The sequence below is a fragment of the Rhinoraja longicauda genome, chromosome 17, assembly GCF_053455715.1.
Source record: "Rhinoraja longicauda isolate Sanriku21f chromosome 17, sRhiLon1.1, whole genome shotgun sequence".
Lineage (NCBI taxonomy): Eukaryota > Metazoa > Chordata > Chondrichthyes > Rajiformes > Arhynchobatidae > Rhinoraja > Rhinoraja longicauda.
The window spans coordinates 34,515,305-34,537,916 of NC_135969.1; positions in this window are offsets into that span (position 1 = coordinate 34,515,305).

Consider the following 22,612-nt stretch of genomic DNA (forward strand, 5'->3'; position numbering starts at 1 on the left):
TCTGATGGCCTCCAATTCTTCCTTGAGCAAGCCACAGCCATACCCAGTGCGCTCATTCATCTGACTGAACTTATTCTTGTATTGAACAACAACTCTTTCAACTCTACTCACCTTCTCAATCAAAAATGGGGGCGAGGGCTGAATTTGTTTATGGACTCTGAAGGAAGGCACTGCAGCATCAAGGCAGTGGGAGGAGTTTTTTTTTTCTGAGATAGGCAGAACCAAGTTGTTTTGCTAGCCTTTACAATTTATTGAACACAGTTCTAAGCATTAAAATTGAGCTAAAACAAAATATGGTATCTGGATTTTGTGACCTAATACTAATTGACTTGGGTATTTCCACATTTTCTGATCTTCCTTTCAGCCCATGTGTAATTTACCATGTTGTTTGCTATGGAAGAAAGAGATGAATAGATAAAATTCTTGAGATAATTGCCCCTAAATTTCTCTTGAAGACAATTCAACAAAATTCTCAGAACTAAACCCAAGCCTATATTCTACGTTATGAAAATATGCACAGTGCTGGAGTAACTCGGTGGGCCAGACAGCACCTCTGGAGAGCATGGATAGGTGATGTTTCGGGTTGGGACTCTTCTTCAGACTTGAGTCCCAATAGACATTAGACAATAGGTGCAGGAGTAGGCCATTCGGCCCTTCGAGCCAGCACCACCATTTAATATGATCATCGCTGATCATTCTCAATCAGTACCCCGTTCCTGCCTTCTCCCCATACCCCCTGACTCCGCTATCCTTAAGAGCTCTATCTAGCTCTCTCTTGAATGCATTCAGAGAATTGGCCTCCACTGCCTTCTGAGGCAGAGAATTCCACAGATTCACAACTCTCTGACTGAAAAAGTTTTTCCTCATCTCTGTTCTAAATGGCCTACCCCTTATTCTTAAACTGTGGCCCTTGTTCTGGACTCCCCCAACATTGGGAACATGTTTCCTGCCTCTAACGTGTCCAACCCCTTAATAATCTTATACGTTTCGATAAGATCCCCTCTCATCCTTCTAAATTCCAGTGTATACAAGCCTAGTCGCTCCAGTCTTTCAACATATGACAGTCCCGCCATTCCGGGAATTAACCTAGTAAACCTGCGCTGCACGCCCTCAATAGCAAGAATATCCTTCCTCAAATTTGGAGACCAAAACTACACACAGTACTCCAGGTGCGGTCTCACTAGGGCCCTGTACAACTGCAGAAGGACCTCTTTGCTCCTTTACTCAACTCCTCTTGTTATGAAGGCCAACATTCCATTGGCTTTCTTCACTGCCTGCTGTACCTGCATGCTTCCTTTCAGTGACTGATGCACTAGGACACCCAGATCTCGTTGTACGTCCCCTTTTCCTAACGCCATTCAGATAATACTCTGCCTTCCTATTCTTACAACCAAAGTGGATAACCTCACACTTATCCACATTAAACTGCATCTGCCATGCATCCGCCCACTCACACAACCTGTCCAAGTCACCCTGCAACCTCATAGCATCTTCCTCACAGTTCACACTACCACCCAGCTTTGTATCATCTGCAAATTTGCTAATGTTACTTTTAATCCCTTCATCCAAGTCATTAATGTATATTGTAAATAGCTGCGGTTCCAGCACCGAGCCTTGCGGTACCCCACTAGTTACTGTCTGCCATTCTGAAAGGGACCGTTGGGCCCATTCCCACACCCCCCATTCTCTTACTCTCCCCACACCCCCCCCTTTCCCCACGACCTCCCCTTTTCCCAGTACCCCTTTTTCCCCCACCACCAAGTCCCCTCTGGACGACCCCTGCTGTCTCCCTCCCCAGTCCCCATTCTCAGACCCCGCCATTCTCTCTCCCCCAGCACGCGGTGGTCCAGCCCCTACTGAAAAAACCTAACCTAGACCCCACCTTGCCTAGCAACTACAGACCCATTTCCAAACTGCCATTCCTGTCAAAAGTCCTTGAAAAGGCAATTCTAAACCAATTAGTGCCCTACCTGCACCAATACACCATCCTGGAAAGTTTCCAGTCAGGTTTCAGAGCCCACCACAGCACAGAGTCTGCCTTGTTGAAGGTACACAACGACCTGCTTCTCGTCATCGACACCGGCGACTGTGCAATCCTACTCCTTCTCGACCTCAGCGCAGCGTTCGATACAGTGGACCACACCATCCTTATTGACCGTCTCCGGTACGCGGTTGGCATTGATGACACTGCCCTGAGCTGGTTCGCTTCGTACCTCAAAGATAGAAGTTTCGCCATCAACATAGGCAGTTATTCCTCTGCTCCAGCTAGCCTCTCCTGCGGTGTTCCACAAGGCTCCATCCTAGGCCCCATTCTCTTCTCTCTATACATGCTCCCCCTTGGCCAAATCATTCAAAGGCACGGCATTTATTTCCACTGCTATGCCGATGACACTCAGCTTTACCTCCCCCTGAAACCCAACAACCAGTCAAATTTAAACAGCCTCTTACACTGCCTTGAGGACATAAAATGTTGGATGGCACAGAACTTCCTCCAATTAAATGAGAGCAAGTCTGAGGTCATCCTATTCGCCCCCCCCCGACTCCATCAAATCGATAACAGGCAGTCTTGGAAGTCTATCCTGCCTAGTCAAACCGCATGTCAAAAACCTCGGCATGATATTTGACTCTGCATTAAAATTTGATAAGCAAGTCAACGCTGTGGTAAAAGCCAGCTTCTTCCAACTTCGAACCATAGCTAAAATCAAACCTTTCCTCCAATTCGACGACACAGAAAAAATCATTCACGCTTTCATTTCCTCCCGCCTAGACTACTGCAACTCCCTATACACTGGGATCAGCCAATCTTCCCTGTCCCGCCTGCAACTGGTCCAAAACGCCGCAGCGAGACTCCTGACGGGTACCCGTAAAAGGGACCACATCACCCCGATTCTGGCCTCTCTCCACTGGCTCCCTGTACGGTACAGAATCAACTTCAAGCTCCTCCTGTTCACGTATAGAGCCCTAAATGAACATTCCCCCCCCTACATCAAAAATCTTCTAAACCCCCTCTCTAAGGGCGTCCATGTTGTTGGTGCGAGTGAAGAGAGGCCGCGCGTGCTGACGTCATACGCACAGACGCACAGCAGCGCCACGCTGAAAACCTTCAATAAATCAGTAGGAGGGGGGGCAGCGCGAGCTCATCTCACAGGGGCATTGTGACGTCACACGCTGAAGACCTTGAATAAATCGGTTAGAAATAAAATGTTTTAACTTTAAAACCTCTGTAACTTAAAAAATATACGATCAAATTAAATGAAAATATCATTTTCCACCAGCGTTCAGCGTGGTGATTAGGCGGTGCAAAAATTGTGGCACTACGGTTCACCGTTTTGCCGAAATCAGCCGAAATCACTGATACAAACACACTCTTTGCTTTCTGTCTGTCAACCAATTTTCTATCCATGTCAGTACCCTACCTCCAATACCGTGTGCTCTAATTTTGCCCACTAATCTCCTATGTGGAACCTTGTCGAAGGCTTTCTGAAAGTCGAGTTACACCACATCCGCCGGCTCTCCCCTGTCAATTTTCCTAGTTACATCCTCAACCCGAAACATCACCTATTCTTGTTCTCTGGAGATGCTGCCTGACCTATTGAGTTACTACAGCACTTTGTGTCTTTTTCCTTTTGAAATCCAGCATCTGCAGTTCCTTGCATTACCTTTCATATCCCATTTTGGCTGATTTAAACTTCATATTTGCCATAGGACAACACAAGCAAGAGTACCCCTTTTTAGACTTTGCTTGTTATACCTTGAATACTACAGGGATTTGAAGTTTACAGCTTTTTTGTTCTATTCATGTGAGGGAGGGAGAGGGGGGGGGGGAAATGATTTCCATGCAATGTTTGACATAAAATAATAAAATAATGACACATAATACTCATGGCAGTAGGTGAAAAGAAAAACTGCCTACAAATTCCATATGGTTATTTGAAATAATACTGGAGTTGATACTTAACAGGAGAGATGGATAAAACAGTCATAGCATTAGACTTCTGTGAAGTACAATGCATTATTTTGTTAATAATTTAGCCTTTTCTTTTCAAACTTTCTTTTCTGGTAATCATGGAATGGCTAGTGCTGAAACGTGCATGGTTTCTGTTTCAGTTCCTGCCTTTTGTCTGTTTGATTTTCCATAAATGCTGACAGATGCCAGAGTGGAGATTTTATTACGGTGCTCTCCAGTACCATGAACTCTGAACCATTCCAAAGTCAGATGTATTTTCTGTAGCTTTTATGCAGTTTGTAGTTGGCAATCTGTAGTTAATTGACTTGGAACTGATTTAAAAAAAAAAAAATTTACACACATAATTGCTGAAATATTTAACTACCTCTTATAAAAGGTTTTAAAACTGACATTGTTTGAATGCAGTGAAATATGCTCACCAAATGAGAGGATTGCATTAACTGCTGTGAGTGGAGCAGAGTGCAAGTGTGCATACCTGTTCAAGCCTTCTAGTTTTCATTGAATCCCAGCCAACCTAGTTTAAGTCCAATACAAGATTGTGTAGGAAAGAACTGCAGATGCTGCTTTAAACCAAAGATATACACAAAATGCAGCATCTCTGGAGAGAAAGAGTGGGTGTTGGTTTGAGACCCTTCAGGCTGAAGAGGATTTGGGTCGAGACCCTTCAGACTGAAGACGATTCGGGTCGAGATCCTTCAGACTGAAGAAGATTGGGGTCGAGACCGTTCTGACTGAAGATTGGGGTTGAGACCCATCTGACTGAAGAAGGGTCTCGACCCGAAACGTCACCCATTCCTTCTCTTTAGAGAAACTGTCTATCTCCAATTCAAGGCTGTTGAGCTTTCAAGTGAATAGGCAAATGTCAACCATTCTCAGCAATTGAAGTTTATTAGGTCTTGCCCAAGCATTATGTATATTTCTTCATGATGATGGATCACTGCATTCCATTGAACCGAATCTTTGCATTGGATTTTGTGCCAGCTGATATGTGGAATAATGAATAAATGGAGGGCGTGGGGGTTGAATTATAAAGAAAGCCTCAAATGCGCATACTTCAGTTTTTTTGTTTGTAGTTTCACCTTGGCTCATTTGCTTCAAGCAAATTCATTCGCACATTTTCTGTGAAGGCACAGTGGATGATTGCAGTATATGGTATGCTACTAAACGTGACAACCTGGCAAAGCAAGTTTCATTCCTGACCTAATTTCACTCCTCATTGTAGCTGTAGATTTGGCAACAATAGCAAGGTAATTCTTCTCCGTGTTTCCATGTTTGTAACAAGACAACCAACCCTGGATCACTTCTGGAAGGTCAGCGTTTGGATAAGCTGAATGATTTGGCTCAGTAACATCCTACAATCAGAATTAGCTTGTTAATATGTTATTTCGGGCTCTTGAATTCAAAGGAGTTCCATTGGAAATTGATGTCCCACTGAGGCAATAAACTATGCATTTGTTGTCGAAGTTTGAAAAGGAATTAAAACTTTGGAAAGAGTAATAGAAAATGGTCTTAAGTTAGTAATTGTTCTAAGAGCAGGCTGATCTTGGCAAAGATTGCAGTTAAACATTGAGAAATTACTCAGCTGAAATTTTTCTCAAACTCACAAATAACTATTGGTTTTGTATTCTAACTGCAGTTTAGTAGGGAGCAGAATTTCTTATGTATCTTGGTTGGAGCTTTTACTAAGTATTTAGATATTTTATTGAATGGACGCAGAGCAGTTTTGTAATCTAAAACAGGTTACAAAGCATAAAATGGTTCTAATAGTGTGGGATAAAAAGTTGGATCCCAGTCAAGGCATGTTTTTGCAGTGTGACTGGATCCGAAATTTAACCAATAAGGGACAAATTGATAGCATCCACATTTTTTGTCAAGTAAAGAGCTGTGTCAGAAATGTGGTTAGGTGCCCCTGGTTGTGCTGGTCTTACCATCTGCCAATTAAGTAATTTTGTGGGAAATTAAACGTGAATCGAGAATACCATTGAATTGAGAATGATCAATAATTAACAGCCGGTGATTCAAAATAAATAGTTCCATCTACTTTTGGTGTGCTAAACCATTCTTGCAATGTTACATTGTTGTTCTGTGCTCATCCTGATTCGGGTCTCCTCCAAACGAAATGTGAAATGGATCCAAATCTGGTTAGAAGCTGCATCATGGCGGTTCATGTTTTGAAATGTTATTAAACTGGATCCTCTGTTCCTTGCCTGGAACCCACTCATGAACGTAGTTTTGCACATCTTTGGAATGTAAGAGAAAACTGGAGCACCCGGAGGAAACCCATGCGATCACAGGGAGAATGTACAAACTCTGAACAGACATCGCCCACAGTCAGGATCAAACCTGATCTCTGGCGCTGTAAGGCAGCAACTCTACCACTTACCTGCACACTAACTGGATGTTAAATTCTGAAGGCACACACTCCTCGACAGCAAGGTGGCAACAATAGCACATGTGTCCATTGTCAATGGAAGCTGCAGGGGAGGGAGATTCCTATTCAATGACACACTGCACAAATAAACCTGTTTGCCTTGTACAGTCTGTTACCAAACAATTCCTGCAATTTGTTTTGTGGTTTAATAACCTGTAAAGCAGCATGCAAAGCCCTATTATGTAACCTTCAAACTCTCCTGTATGATTATTAGTGCACTGTATTAATAGCAACTGTTGGCATGTGGAGAAGGGCGGGCACCTGCAATTTCACAAGCTCATTGCAATACATGTCTATTTGTCAATGAGTTCCTTATACCCATGTGGACAATAGCTGCCTCATCTGCTCAGCTGGAAGATACCAATCCGGTGTGGCTACACTGGGAATCTACATCACTCTTCGCTCTCTCCATTCAAGAGTCATGTTGTGTCTTGGCTTTGCTGTTTGTGGCCTCACCTTGTGCTGCTCAAATTTCCTTTGTGGGCATTCCTACATCAGCAGGTCCCTACTCTTGATCTCCTGCAGGGAAATGGACATTTACTGTGATCTGTGATCTGTGACCACTAACCAGTCTCAGAACTAGCTGCCGGGGAGGTGGTAGAAGCAGACACGATAGAGACATTTAGACAAACACACAAACACAGGCAGGAAATAATGATGTGAAGTGTATGCAGGCAGATGGAATTAGTTGTTTCCAAGTACACAGGACAACATGTTAGAAATCCAAAGTGCCAAATGTCAACTTGCTCCCGGTGGTGATGGGAGGCTTATGCACTCACCTATGCTCCTCCGATGTTGAGAAAGGCTAGGCAGACACGTCATTGGGGTTATCAAATGGGCACCTACTTTCATCGATGTTTCGCTGATTGGACCCACGACGTCTCCAGTAGGCTCAGCAGTGCATTCTGGCGTCCCAGAACCACCCCCCTCTGCATCTGCCTAGCCGGCTTATTTGGGAGACCAGATGGGGTCTTTCCTCTTCAGCCAGAGCCACTGGCTACTCCGCTCTGCCACCTGTGATGTTTCCTTGATAGCCTGGCATAGGGCTTGTCCGCTGATCCCCAGGTCCTTCATCAGTCTTACGGTAGATGTTGCCACAAATCCTCGACATCCAACTTCTACCGGGCAGATCTTTGCTTTCCAGCCCCGCTGTTCTGCTTCCGCTGCAAGGTCTGTGTCGTGCAGTTTCTTTCTTTCAAAGGCTTCCTGCACAGCATCCTCCCAAGGGACTGTGAGCTCCACAAAATACACCATGCGCTGAGAGTTGGACCAGAGGACAAGATCAGGCCTCAAGGATTAATATCACGGCCAGTGCATACATGATGGGCCGAAGGGCCTGTACTTGCTCTGTACTGTTCTGTTCTAATCTTGTCACAATTCTCTGCTTCCCTTTGCTTGGTAATGCAGCTCGAATCCAGTTGAGCAGGTTCCTCTCCACTGCATTTCACAACTGTTGTGACTTTTCAAGTTCTTCCTCTGACGTAATGTCCCCATTCAGTGCTCTTTCATTGTCTGCCTAGGTGATGTGTTTTGTGCGCCCCTCCTTTGCTCACCTCGTTTGCAAACGTGTGATTCTGCATCTGACGCATCCAGATACTTCCTCTCTCCACTTTCACTGTTGTCTTTATTGAGTATCAGTCTTTTTCCTCTTCTTCACGACGTCAAATTCAGGGAAAAGCGAGTGATTCTGCAGGGAAAGATCAGTGTACTCCTTCTCTGTTCCGCCAACTGTTGCAGTTGAAATGGAATATGTTACTCCCAAGTGCTCTAACCCACTTCTTGGCTGACACTGTCTGTTTTTGAATTCCTGGCACACTTAGTGCAGCGCCTCCATTATCTTGGGCCATAAGGCAGCTCTTTTCTCTTTTGTGTTTGTACACTTTTCTGGAGAATGTGCAAAATGAGCAGCAGTTGTTCAGAAGGCATCTTATTGAGTCTACTGCAGTATCCCAATCTATTAAATGTTCGAAGCCAATAACAGATGCAAATGCACCGTAGTTCTTTGTCATATCGCCCTCTAAGGCATGGATACCATTAAACATGCAGCACTTGATGTCACTGTTAATTTCAATAAAGTTCGAGTATTGGCAACCCTTCATCGGTGAGACTAAGTGTAGATTTGGCAACTATTTTATAGGGCACCTGCACCTGTCCATAACTTGAGCTTCCAACTGCATATCATTTCACCTCCCTTTTCTATTCCCACACCAACCTGTCTATCCATGACTTCCTCCACTGCTGCAATGAGGCCTTACACCAACTGGAAGTAAAACATCTCCTATTCAGCTTGGCTAATTTATAACCTAATGGTATGAACACGGATTTTTTTGAATTTCAGATAACCCATGCCCCTTTCCCAGGCCACTGAAGATCTCCCTTTTCTTTCCATCCATCCATTCCTTCATTCCTTCCCCCTCATTTCCTCGACTTGCCACCTTCTTCTAACTTGATCCATCTGTCTGTCATTCGCATCTCTTTTCCCACTCCCACTGTGGATCTCCCTCCATATCCTGTCCCTTCCGGCTTGTTCCCAAGACTCTTCACCCTCCTCCACCACCTGGATCCATCTGCTCATCACCCTACATTCAACCTTCTACCCGAGTTTCATCTTGCTTTTCCTTTTTGTTCACCTCACCCTGCCCCGGCAAGGCCAGCAGCATAATCAAGGATGAGTCGCACCCTGGCCACTCCCTCTTCTCCTCTCTCCCATTGGGCAAAAGGTATAGAAGTGCGAAAATGCACACCTCAAGATTCAGGGACAGTTTCTTCCCAGCTGTTATCGGGCAACCGAACCGTGACGAGAGAGCAGTCCTTGTCAGAGACCCTGGGACTATCTTTGATTGGGCATTACCTTGCACTAAACGTTATTCCCTTATGTATCTGTACACTGTGAATGACTCAATTGTAATCATGTATTGTCTTTCCACTGTCTGGTTAGCACGCAACAAAAACTTTCCACTGTACCTCAGTACACGTGACAATAAACTGAACTGGAAAAAATATTAACCTTTCCTTGTTACTCCCTCGCCTGGTTTCATCAGCCCAATTAGCTCTACATTTCTGCTTTCACCTATCACCTTACGAGTCTGTCTCTCCACTCCCCCTCTCCTCTCCACCCTCTTCTACCTGCCTAACTTTAAAAAAATGTATCTGTTTCCACCTATCATTGATGAACCTCCATCTTAACACTCTCCTCCCCTCTCCCACACCTCGTCTGGTTTCTCCCATCACCTCCCTGTCTCATTCTTACCCCTCCCTCTCACTTGTACGCACAAGCTGTCTTCCCCCTGCAATCTCGGTCTTGATGCAGATTCTTGACTCGAAGTGTTGACGAGTTCTCTGCCCCCACGGAGGCTGCTTGACCGGCTGGGGTCTTCCAGCAGTTTGCTTTTGTTCCAGTTCCCAGCGACTGCAGTTTCATGTGCCTGAGTTCTGAAGCATTGGTATATTTCCTTGCCTCTCAGCAAGTCCTGGACTGCAATCTGCTGTGTTGGAGTCACAGTGTGTTTGCTTTCCAAATTGATGCCAGATGTCCAATCTTATCGCTATCGTAACAGCAGGCTGCCTGAAGTGGACAGATGTTATCGTGGATTCTCTAACATGGTAACAATACCTCCGGCCTTTTGCGGTATGGCGCATAGTTTTCACACTTCCCAGGTTCCTGTGGCCTGCTGATTGCCCTCTGAAACCACCCTTCATGCCCACTTAACCTGCTCCCCTGATGGAGAAGAAACAGCTGATGCTGCCGTTCCTGCCATTTGTAACCTTGCCTAATCAACTCTCAGTTACACCTTGAACTGACTGAAATCTGTTTACGTTTCCGACTTCTACTGCTTTGCGTTCTTTAAAAAGTAAGGCTTAGTTTCTCAAAGAGTTTGGCTTGCATTTGCCTGACACTTGACTTGTAATTTAATCTGCCCCCATTCTCCCCAAGAAAGCTTCAAAAGGAAACTATCCTGTAAAGTCCGTTGAACTGACGATGTGTTCTAGGTCGGGCAGGGCATGTTCCCCACTCCTAGAGGTGAAAAATGGGTGAGCAGATACAAACTGAGCCAACAGCACAGTTGGATGACTGATACAAATGGACAAATCAAGTTAAAATGATATTAATATTGTGATATTGGCTGTTAGCTTTCTTCCCCTACGTGCCCAGGAGGTCAGGATGGGTAGGTTTTCCTGCTCTGCATTTTACAATGTCTATATTCATTCCATCAGTGGCCTCCATATTTACTCTTCCCGCCCCCAATCTGGCTTCCATCTGTCCTTTCTTCTTTGATTGCTTCCACCTGTCACTCACCTGCCTCTGTCTCCCTGCTCCACATGGCTAAATCTGCCTGTTGCCTTTCACTCCTGCTCAGTCTATCTATCATCCACCGGCCTCTGCCTCCCCCCTCTATACGCTGGATATAGACAATAGGTGCAGGAGTAGGCCAATAGGCCCTTCGAGCCAGCACCACCATTCAATGTGATCATGGCCGATCATTCCACCTCCACTCCATCCTGATGCAGGGTCTCGACCCAAATTGTTGACAATTCCTGTGGTGCAGCAGTAGAATAGCTGCCTTACAGTGTCAAAGACTCAAGTTCAATCCTAACTATGGATGCTCTCTGTACGAAGTTTGCATGATCTCTCTGTGACCTGCGTAGATTTTCTCCGGGTGCTCCTGTTCCCTCTCACACACCAAAGATGTACAGGTTTGGAGGCTGATTGGCACGGTTAAACTCTCCCTAGTGTGTGTAGGATTCTGTCCATGTGTGTGTGTGTGTGTGTGTGGGGGAATTGCTAGTCAGCGTGGACACAGTGGGCCAAAGGCCTATTTCCAAGCTGTATCTCCAAACTAAACTATCTCTCAACTAATCCATAGATACTGCTTAACCCGCTGAGTTTCTCTGGTCTATCTTTGGTTTAAACCAGCCTCTGCAGTTCCTTCCTACACATTTCCACTGTCCTCTGCTCCACTGTGAAATCTCCTCAAGGTATGCCTACTTTGAAGAAGTTCTCCAACATCCTCTCGCGCTGCACCCTCTCTGTGATTCCTTCTGCTCTCCGACTTTATGGCCACGTTTTAACCCAGACTCGCTACCACAGCGCTTGGGCAGCTTGCATCCCAGCGGTATGAATATTGACTTCTCTAACTTCAAGTAACCCTTGCTTTCCCTCTCCATCCCCCCCTCTTCCCAGTTCTCCGACCAGTCTGACTGTCGATGATTACATTTTATCTCTGTCTGCTTTGTTGTTACCTTCTCTTAGCTAACAATGATCTATTCTACATTTTCCATGACATCCACCCCCTTTGATGTCTCATTCTCACACCTTACACTTTCTTATCTCTCTATCTCCCCCTCACTGTCCCCTGACTCTCAATCTGAAGAAGGGTCTCGACCCGAAATGTCACCCATTCCTTCTCTCCGAAGATGCTGCCTGTCCCACTGATTTACTCCAGCATTTTGTGCCTGTCTTGAGTTTCTCCGGTAGTTTGGTTTTTGCTTCAGATTCCAGCATCTACTCTTGTGCCTCCTACATTCTTCTGTATTGTTACGCCTATGTTTTCACTCTCTAACTGTTCCCATTCACTCATTGAACGCAACCTTGTTTGCAGTGTATCCCTGTGGTCATCTGGTTGTCGAAAAATCCCCTCCCCCACCCAACCTGCAACTCAATGAGCTGCTTTTGTCTCCTTCCTGCTTCTGACAAAGGCGCTCTGACCTACATAACTCACTGTTTCTCTTCCCACGGATGTGCCATTAACTGCTGAGTATTTCCAGTATTTTTTTGTTTTTTAAATTTTTTAGGTTTCCAGCATCTATAGCTTTTTGATTTCCAGTTAATCTGATGTCAGCTATATTGAAAAAAAAAATCCTAACAGTTTCATTCTAAAGGAAATACCCCAACACACTGATAACAAACATTTTGTTACGGTTACAGGTCCACCGCCGATTCTTCGGCACCCTTGGTTCCAGAGCCTTGGAGTATTATCTGTTTTGCAGGACCAACAGGTCACGGCCTTGGAGATACCGGCTCGCAAAGTCGGCCGTGGACGGCGCCAATGGGAAGAGATCTGTCGGGCCAGGGTGCAAGAGCACCAGCTGTGGGGGCCACATTCGACCCACCGATCGCAGCGGAAGTCCCGATGAAGTCGAGATCGACTGCCTCACCCAGCCTGGGTGGCACACTTCCGGAGGGGATTTCAAATGCGCTCTTGTTAATTTGTTCGGATTAAAGGAGGTGCCGGACCACCAGTTGCCGGAAAATAGTTTGTTGACCTGTATTGCCATTAGAACATGGAACAGTTCAGCGCAGGAACCCACAATGTCTGCAATAGACATGATGCCAAGACCAACTCTTATCTGCCTGCATATATTCCATGTCCCTCCATTCCCTGCAAACCCACCAAAAAGTGAGGTGCCATTGTAGTCTGGCGGGCTGACCTTTACTGTGCTGAGGCCAGGTGCCAGTTCTTGGACACCACCTCATACCTACCCCTTGACCATTACCCCACAGACCAACACCAGGCCATCATCTCCCGTACTCCAGCACTTTGTACCTTTTGTTGTAAACTCGCAGCTGCAGTTCTTTGTTTCTAGCTTCTCCAGTTTCTCCTCATAACTGAACTGCTTCATCGCGGGCAATATCCTGGTGAGTCTCCTCTACAAATATGGTTAAGTGTGTAGAAGTATCAGATCTCTGAATCTGAGAAGTACTCGGCTACAATGTGCAATGTACTCTTTCAGGGGTAAATATTTGGGACAGACATTATAAACAAGTAACTTGCATTTATACAAAAATATTTAACATCAAAGGAAGTTCCTTTTAAGAAGTGCATTCACTATTTTAATGAAGAAAATGTGTCTGTTAATTTATCCACAAGAATCCCCCAATAATAATGGTGACGATGATCAGTTGAGTGTATGGTGGCACAGCGATAGAGCTGCTGCCTCATGGAGTCCGAGACTTGGGTTTGATCCTGACAGTGGAGTTTGTACGTTCTGCCTGTGACCGCATGGATTTCCTCCGGGTTCTCCAGTTTCCTCCCACATCCCATTAACATGCTGGTGTATAGTTTAATTGGCCTCTGCTAATTGCCCCTTGTGTGCAGGAGTGATAGTGTTTGGGGGATCAATGGTCGGCATTGACTCGGTGCCGAAAGGCCTGTTTCCACGCTGTATCTCTAAACTAAAGACCTGCTCTAGGTGATGTTTTTCAACTGATATATATTGGTGTGGATACATTAAATGACATCTCTGTTCTGCAAAATAATGTCTTGGGATGATTTTGCATCCGCCTGAGGGAACAGATAAGACCCTGTCCAAAGGCAGCACTTTGAACAGTGTTTTACTCTTTCAAATATTACCCTGTAGATTTTCACGCTGACGTTTCTGGAAGAAGGACTTGTACCCACAAACCTCTGGCACACATATTAGCACCTTCTCACCGAACCACAACCAACTCTGTCTGGCTTGGAGTCTGACTTTTCATATGCTTATGTGAAGTGCGCTTGAACAGTCTTTGTAAGTGCACTGTGATAAATTCAAGTTGTTGTGCTGAAAATAATGTTAATATTCTGAAACTGTTTACAAGAATTGTATCAATGGACTGGATATTAATAAATGTCACACCTCTAATCAAAAATAGAAAGCGATAAACCTGGTAATTATAGACCAATTAGCTTCACATTGGTTGTACGAAGATGGGATGACATTAATGAACAATTAGATAAAGCTTAAATGGAGACCGTTAACATAGATTTATAAAGAGCAGGTCATGCTTGACTAATTGAATTCTTAGAAGAAATTACTGAATATAAGGCCAAGAGGAAGACACTTGATGTAGAGGGTTTGAACGTTAAAGGAATCTGCTAGGGAGCATGAAGATTAAGGCTTGTGCTGTCATAGGTATAATGGGATACATTTTATTATATATAAGTAATTTCTGACTTAAATACAAAAGGAAAAGGGCACTCTTGGATTGTAAAAATTATAACTAGTTTTGAATGTTGAGGTCCTTCAGACTCCTATCATTGTCCAAGTACAAAAGATTTAAAGTGTTATTGAAGGATTCATTAATATACTTTCTTTAAAAGGGCAATTACTGGGCATATTGGCCTTCGATAGAGGATGTAAGAGAAAATAGACAAGGCATTCAAGAGAGAGCTGGATAGAGCTCTTAAGGATAGCGGAGTCAGGGGGTATGGGGAGAAGGCAGGAATGGGGTACTGATTGAGAATGATCAGCCATGATCACATTGAATGGCGGTGCTGGCTCGAAGGGCCGAATGACCTCCTCCTGCACCTATTGTCTATTGTCTATAAGTGAATGTGACGAAGATCCGAGGGGTCATGAAACATTGATTGGCTCCACACTGACCCGTGTGTAGGTGGGTGTCAGCATGACAAGGTGGTGAGGACAGTTAATGGGGCTGTGAGAAGAAAAACACAGTTGGTGTAGGTGGGTGGACGCAATGGGATGCAGGACCTGTCTCCGTGCGGTTTGAGAAAAAGTGTTCCGACCCAAAACGTCACCAATTCTTTTGCTCCAGGGATGATGCTGCCTGTCCCGCTGCATTACTCCAGCACTTTGTGTCTATCTTCTGTGCAGTTTGACTCTGACTGTTTCTAAGGAGGCCTTGAGGTGCGCCCTCATGTTTGGGGGAAGGCGTTTGGCCAGAAGGGATGTGTGGTGGCACTTGTTGGGGGAGGGTGGACTGGGAGTTAGCTTGGACTAAACTAGTTCAAGTTGCTACTCAGTATGTCGGAGGTTAATGAGAATCTTACTGGCAGATCAAAGAGTAAGCTGCAGTGCGTCTGATTACTGTGAGCAGCCTTTTACCTTCAGTCACCAAGTTAGGGAGGAGTGACCTGGTCAGTCACCAGATGCCAGTGGGTTGGCCATTTTAAGAGAGATTTTTTTTAGATTTTAGATTTAGAGATACAGCGCGGAAACAGACCCTTCGGCCCACCGAGTCCGCGCCGCCCAGCGATCCTCGCACATTAACGCTCTCTTGCACACACTAGGGACAATTTTTACATTTACTCAGTCAATTAACCTACACACCTGTACGTCTTTGGAGTCTGCAGTCGTGCAAAATGTGGTCAGTCAACAAAAGGCTATCCATTGGATAATTGGTGGATTGGCCCTAGAGATGACTGTGGGTGCATATGGTTAAGGTCGTAATTTGGAGGTGGGGAGAGGGTATTGTAGCCTCAGAGGGTATTGTAACCAAAATTCTGTAGTTTTCAACATCAAGCAGAGGTAACTCACCACAGAATATGAGCTACTGGTCGGATGTTATTCATTAATCCCTGGACCAGGCTCCTGACACCTGATTGGGAGTGCACTGCCAGCACGTTGTAAACATAAAGGAGAGAAACATGGAAATATGAGGAAGATCTGGGAAGGGATTGATGTCGGAGGAAGTGAACAAGAATGTGCAAAGTCGTTAATATTTCATGGTGTCAGGATAAAATCTAAAGGGCAGACAAGCTAAAAGATTAAAAAGCTGGCGGACTGGACCAATGTGCATTAAGTAATTAGGAGTGCAAGTCAATGTGGATAAAAGTTAAATAACCTATTTTGGGGCTTCTACACTTTTGTACAATGAGATATAGAACGAAGAACCATGCAGCACAGCAACAGATCCTTGGGACCGCAATCTCTGTGCTAACCATGATGTCAAGTTAAACTAAACTCCTCTGCCTTAAACTAAACCCCACGTGCTCCATATCCCTCCATCCCCTACATATTCATGTGCCTATCTTAAAGCATCTTAAGTATCCCCAGCGTATCTGCCTCCAAACCCAGCAGTGCATTTCAGGCACCCACCACTCACTGTGTAAAAAAAAAAAAAAAATGCCATGTGCATCTCCTTTAAATTTTGCCTCTCTTATCTTAAAGCTATGCCCTCTCGTCTTAACCATTTCCACCCCTCGGACTGACTATCTACCCAAGCTAATGCTCTCTAATCCAGGCAAAATTCTGAAGAAGGGTCTCGACCCGAAACGTCACCCATTCCTTCTCTCCAGAGATACTGCCTGTCCCGCTGACACACAGAGCACCAGCACTTTGTGTCTATCTTTGGTGTAAACAAGCATCTGCAGTTCCTTCCTACACATTCTGGTAAACCTCTTCTGCACTCTCTCCAAGTCCTTCCTGTAATGGGGAACTGGAACTGCACACAGTAGTCCAAATGCAGCCTCTCAAAATCCTATCAAACCTGCAACATAGATTTCTGGTTCTTGCATCAATGTCCCAACCAATGAAGACAAGTATACCGTACACCTTCTTTACCACTCTATCTACTTGTTTTCACTTTCAGGGAGCTATGGGCTTGAACCCCCCAAATACCTCTGTACTGCGAGAGATGTCTTTCATTTCATTCACTGTCATAAAGTAATTCCTAAGACAGTCCTTGTTTCATATGACCTGGAGTCTGACTTTACTTGCCCAATAATTTTAGGGTGGCACGGTGGCGTAGCGGTAATGTTGCTGCCTGACAGTGGCAGAGACTTGGATTTGATCCAGACTATGTGGTGCTCTCTGTGCAAAGTTTGTATGTTCTCCCTGTGGCCTTGTGTTTTTTTTCGTGTGCTCCGGTTTCCTCCCACTTTCCAAAGACCTACTGGTTTGTAGGTCAATTGTAGGTTAATTGGCTTCTGTAAATAGCCCCTAGTGTGTAGGATGTGAAACTGGGTTAACATAGAACTTGTGTGAACAGGTAATTGTTGGTCGGTGTAGACTTGGTGGGCCAAAGGGCCCGTTTCCATGCTGTATCTCAAAACTGAATATATGAAGAAAGGCCAGCAATGGCCTAGGAACCCTTGCCTATGTGTTTTTATTTAATTGGATATACTATATTACTATATGCCGTCATGTGGTCTCTGCTTCAGAACGACGGAGCATTAAAAACTCAGACTATGGATTAGGCAGAACACTTTGGGGCAGATTTATTAAACAATAACCAGATGAACAAACTGACGACTATTCTTGGAGCATCAAAAACAATGAAGGCACTGTGCTAACACTGTACATGATAAGCCTCGAAAACCAATTCCTTATGTGGCTGTTTGTTACCATGGAGCCTCTGGTCTGCCTTAATGCTGTTGGCTGTGGAGTGATTGGTGAGCTGGATAAAGGCTGCCAAATACAAGTCCACATCCAGCAGCTGCTGATTACATAGCTGTCTGTCAAATGGACCACAAATTAACAAAGCCCTGTCCTCTCAGATCTGGTCAGGATATCCCGGGATCCTGCCAAGGAAAATCAAAACAATGTTTCCCTACACATACGCCGCTGCCACTTACAGGAGAGTTCAAAGACGATTGCCAGCTCCCAACAACAGACCTGTCAAAGAGAACCACAAACTATCACATTCGAGCAGACTTGACTCAAACCTGCGCTGTCATACTGATGAGAGAATGATAGTTAATGACATGGAAGTCAGTGGAAAAAAGACACAAAATGCAGGAGGAACTCAGCGCGTCAGGCAGCATCTCTGGAGGACATGGATAGGCGACGTTTCGGGTTGGGACCCTTATTCTGAAGTTTCTTGTATCTACCTGGATGCCAGGAAATGCATTTTCAGGATAATGCCTTGTGCATTCTTCTGTCAATTACAAAGGTCTGACATGGCAGCTAGCAGTGACTAATATGTAAAATAGCTACGCAAGGACAAAATGGCAGGAACGTGACAACTATCTGAATGATAACTTGAGAGGAAGTGCTACATTGGCAGTGGTGGTGTCCTCTGATTGAGACATTAAACTGAGACCCTCCCCCCAGGCTGCTGAATCAGCAAATCAATCTTTCAAGTCCTGGATTTTCTTGGCATTTTCACGTTATTCCATCGGGAGTTAGAGTTGTCAGCGATACTTTTCGAGCCTTCCAAGAAGCTAATTACAGTGGCACATTGATAAAGACCTAGGAGTAAGTTGTCAACACAGTCAGGGAATGATGTACGATGTAGAAAAATCAGAAGGAAAGAAGAATTATTGTGAAGAATGTAATGTTTAAGAATTTCCAAATGCTACCAGTGCTGCCAACTGGAAAGAGATCAATTAAAGATCTTTAAAAAAAAAACCTAGCTGCTTGCAGTGCTGATGGTACAGACAGTTAGAATGTGTCCTTTTCATCTCGTGACATGGCTTCAACTGTCTGGACAGAGAAGTTGAAAGCCGCCTTGTTCAGTTTATCAAACAGATAACGTGACATGATTTGGGTGGTTTTGATGGAGTTGCGAGAGACTAGATTGCATAGCATTTTCTTTTTCCCTACCACATGATCCAAAATTGACTCTACTGGGAGTAAATCAAGTTTATGATTTCTAGGTTAAATTGTACCAACTGTAAAATTAGATTGATGCTATGATCTTTGTGTGTGCCGGAAATATTCCCACCGAGTTTAGTTTAGAGATGCAGCATGGAAATGAGCTCTTCGGTCCACCAAGTCCATGCCGAACAACGATCACTTTCACACTAGTTCTATTGTATACGCTTGGGACAATTTACAGAAGCAAATTAAGCTGCAAACTCGCACGTCTTTGGGATGTGGGTGGAAACCTGAGTATGTGGTGAGAAAGCACACGGTCACAGGGAGAATGTACAAACTCCGTGCAGACAGCAGCTGAGGTCAGGATCGAACCCACGTCTCTGGCACTGCAAGGCAGCAACTCTACCGCTGCGCCACCGTACTGCCCTTAATGACGACAATCATTGCGCAGTGCAAATTCCACCACTTTCCAACATAAACTGGTGCTCAGATGTCCAAAAATCACCCATCATGGTACAGTTTCAGTTTCGAGGCACAGAAAACTGTTCTTCCTGGTTCAAGCTATTTATTGGGACACTCTCCTGACAGGAGAGTACTTCATGGCAACTTCAGTACAGATCACAGCCAACTCAAACACTCTTCAATTCAAAGTCTAGTCAATGCTTGTAGAAGTGCTTGCCGAGCTTGTGCAGCACAGTTCTTTTAGTTTTAGATACAGTGCGGAAACAGGCCCTTCGGCCCACCGAGTCTGCACCGACCAGCGATCCCCGCACATTAACACTGCCCTGAACACATTAGGGACAATTTTAACATTTATACCAAGCCAATTAACCTACAAACCTGAACGTCTTTGGAGTGTGGGAGGAAACCGAAGATCTCGACAAAAACCTTTGCAGGTCACGGGAAGAACGTACAAACTCCGTACAGACAGCACCCAAAGCCAGGATTGAACCGGGGTCTCTGTCGCTGTAAGGCAGTAGCTCTACCGCCACACCATCATGCTGCTGTATCAAGATGTCCCGGCTTTCATGCTCAATTTCCTTCCCAATGAAGGCAAACATGCCAAAGCTGCCTTCACCACACTGTACGCCTGACTCGCCACTTTCAGGGAACCCACTTGCACTCTCAGACGCTTCTGCTCTGCAACACTCCCCAGGGCTTCACCATCTATCATGCTAGTCCTGCCCCGGTTTGCCATAATTTATTGCCAAAGTATATTGTTTTGTGATCTCCCATGAAGCAATAGGCCTATCTTTGCAGACAACGGCGTGTGTTTGATCATTGCTTGTAAGTTGCACGCAAACAGGTTTTCATTGGTGTTAATGGCTGTCACCCTCATAACCCCTGAACAAATTTGACATGCCAACACTGACACCCTAATATCAACTAAAAAGCAGTCAGGAATGACACATGGGCATGAAATGAAGTTCCACTACTCTCCCTCCATTCTCTGGTTTAATAATCTGAGAAGTAAAATATAAATTTTCACTTAGGAGTGCAATAGTTTACACCATATTAAGAGGAAGCTGCCAGAGGAAGTAGTTGAGGCAGGCACAATAATGACAGACTTTTGGAAAGAAATACGGATAGGAAAGGTTTAGAAGGATATGGACCAAATGGATGAAAATTGACTCACTTTGATGGGGCTTCTTGATCGGGATGGAAAGGCTCTATAATTCTGAATAGCTCTATGAAGGACATTGCATAAATCATTTACAGTTGGTTCACGAGGTACATTTAAGTTCATTCTGTCTTTATTTCATCTTTCTCCATGGAATATGTATATTATTGTTTCCCAAGAGTTAGCTAATTGTTGAGCAGGTGTAAGTGAATGACACAGGGAGGAAGCATAGAAACATAGAAACATAGAAAATAGGTGCAGGAGTAGGCCATTCGGCCCTTCGAGCCTGCACCGCCATTCAATATGATCATGGCTGATCATCCAGCTCAGTAGCCTATACCTGCCTTCTCTCCATACCCCCTGATCCCTTTAGCCACAAGGGCCACATCTAACTCCCTCTTAAATATAGCCAATGAACTGGCCTCAACTACCTTCTGTGGCAGAGAATTCCACAGACTCACCACTCTCTGTGTGAAGAAATGTTTTCTCATCTCGGTCCTAAAAGACTTCCCCCTTATCCTTAAGCTGTGACCCCTGGTTCTGGACTCCCCCAACACCGTAAACAATCTTCCCGCATCTAGCCTCTCCAACCCCTTAAGAATTTTATATGTTTCTATAAGATCCCCCCTCAGTCTTCTAAATTCCAGTGAGTACAAGCCTAGTCTATCCAGTCTTTCTTCATATGAAAGTCCCGCCATCCCAGGGATCAATCTGGTGAACCTTCTCTGTACTCCCTCTAAGGCAAGAACGTCTTTCCTCAGATTAGGAGACCAAAACTGCACACAATACTCCAGGTGCGGTCTCACCAATGTCCTGTACAACTGCAGTAGAACCTCCCTGCTCCTAAACTCAAATCCTCTTGCTATGAATGCCAACATACCATTCGTCTTCTTCACTGCCTGCTGCACCTGCACGCTTGCCTTCAATGACTGGTGCACCATGACACCCAGGTCACGATGCATCTCCCCCTCTCCTAATCGGTCACCATTCAGGTAATACTCTGCTTTCCTGTTCTTGCCGCCAAAGTGGATAACCTCACATTTATCCACATTATATTGCATCTGCCATGCATTTGCCCACTCGCCCAATCTATCCAAGTCGCTCTGCAGCCTCCTAGCATCCTCCTCGCAGCTAACACTGCCACCCAGCTTCGTGTCATCCGCAAACTTTGAGATGTTGCATTCAATTCCCTCGTCCAAATCATTAATATACAGCATTTGATTGCTTTTGATTTGATGAAGCCAAACTTGAGTACAATAGGTAGAATGAAGGGAAAGATACAGAGTGCTGAATATGGCTCTCATTATTGTAACGTAACAGCTTCAGAGACAAGATCCAATGCTTGTAATGAGATAGGTTGGAGAATCGGACTGTCCCCTTGCTTATGGAAGGACCATTCAGAAGCCTGATAACAGAGGGGAAGTCGCTGTTTCTGAGTCTGGTGGTGCATGTTTTAAAATTTCTGTATCTTCTGCCCAACAGGAACAGGGAAGAGGAGGAATGGCCAGGTTGAGAATTGTCTTTGATTATGTGGGCTGCTTACTGGAGGTAGCATGAAATATAGATGAAGTCAATGATGGGGAGTCTGGTCTGATAGGTTTGAATGAGCTACACCTACATCTCTCTGTAATTTCTTGCGGTCTTGGGCAGATCTGTTCCCAAGCCAGACAGTGATGCAACCTGTTGGTATGCTTGCTATAGTGCACCTGTAGAGGTTTGTAAGAGCCTTCTTGGTTGTCACATTCATGCACGTAGGAAGGAACTGCTGATGGTGGTTTACACTGAAGAGAGACACAATAAGCTGGAGTAACTCAGCGGTCCAGGCAGCATCTCCGTAGAAAAGGAATAGGTGACGTCTCAGTTCAAGACCCTTCTTCAGACTGAGAGAGGGAATGGAGAGATATGAAAAGGTATAATTAATGAAAGATCTGCAGAAAGGCAGATCAAAGCCAGGCTGGACCATCACAGATTGTAAGCAATATTTAAATTGGACTACTTTGAAAGATTTTTTTTAATCTACCTTTGTATTACAGTTTAAATTCTTTTATTTGAAAAGGTATGAGTGAAATTGGAAATTTTGTGACATTATGGATGCATTCTTTGGAAGAATACAACAGCTAAAAAAATCCTTTGTATTATTGCAATGACATCTGTGGTTCAGAGGTTCAACTCACAGACTATCACACAATGTCACAATCAATCTGCCCATTTCATATTATTTTCCTACAAGTCCCAAGGCTAAGGAATTTGAGAAAATATTTTTTTCTTGACTGCAGGAATTTAGTCTCTCCTGGTCTTGAATTCCTTGCTTTATCTTTTTTTTAATATCTCC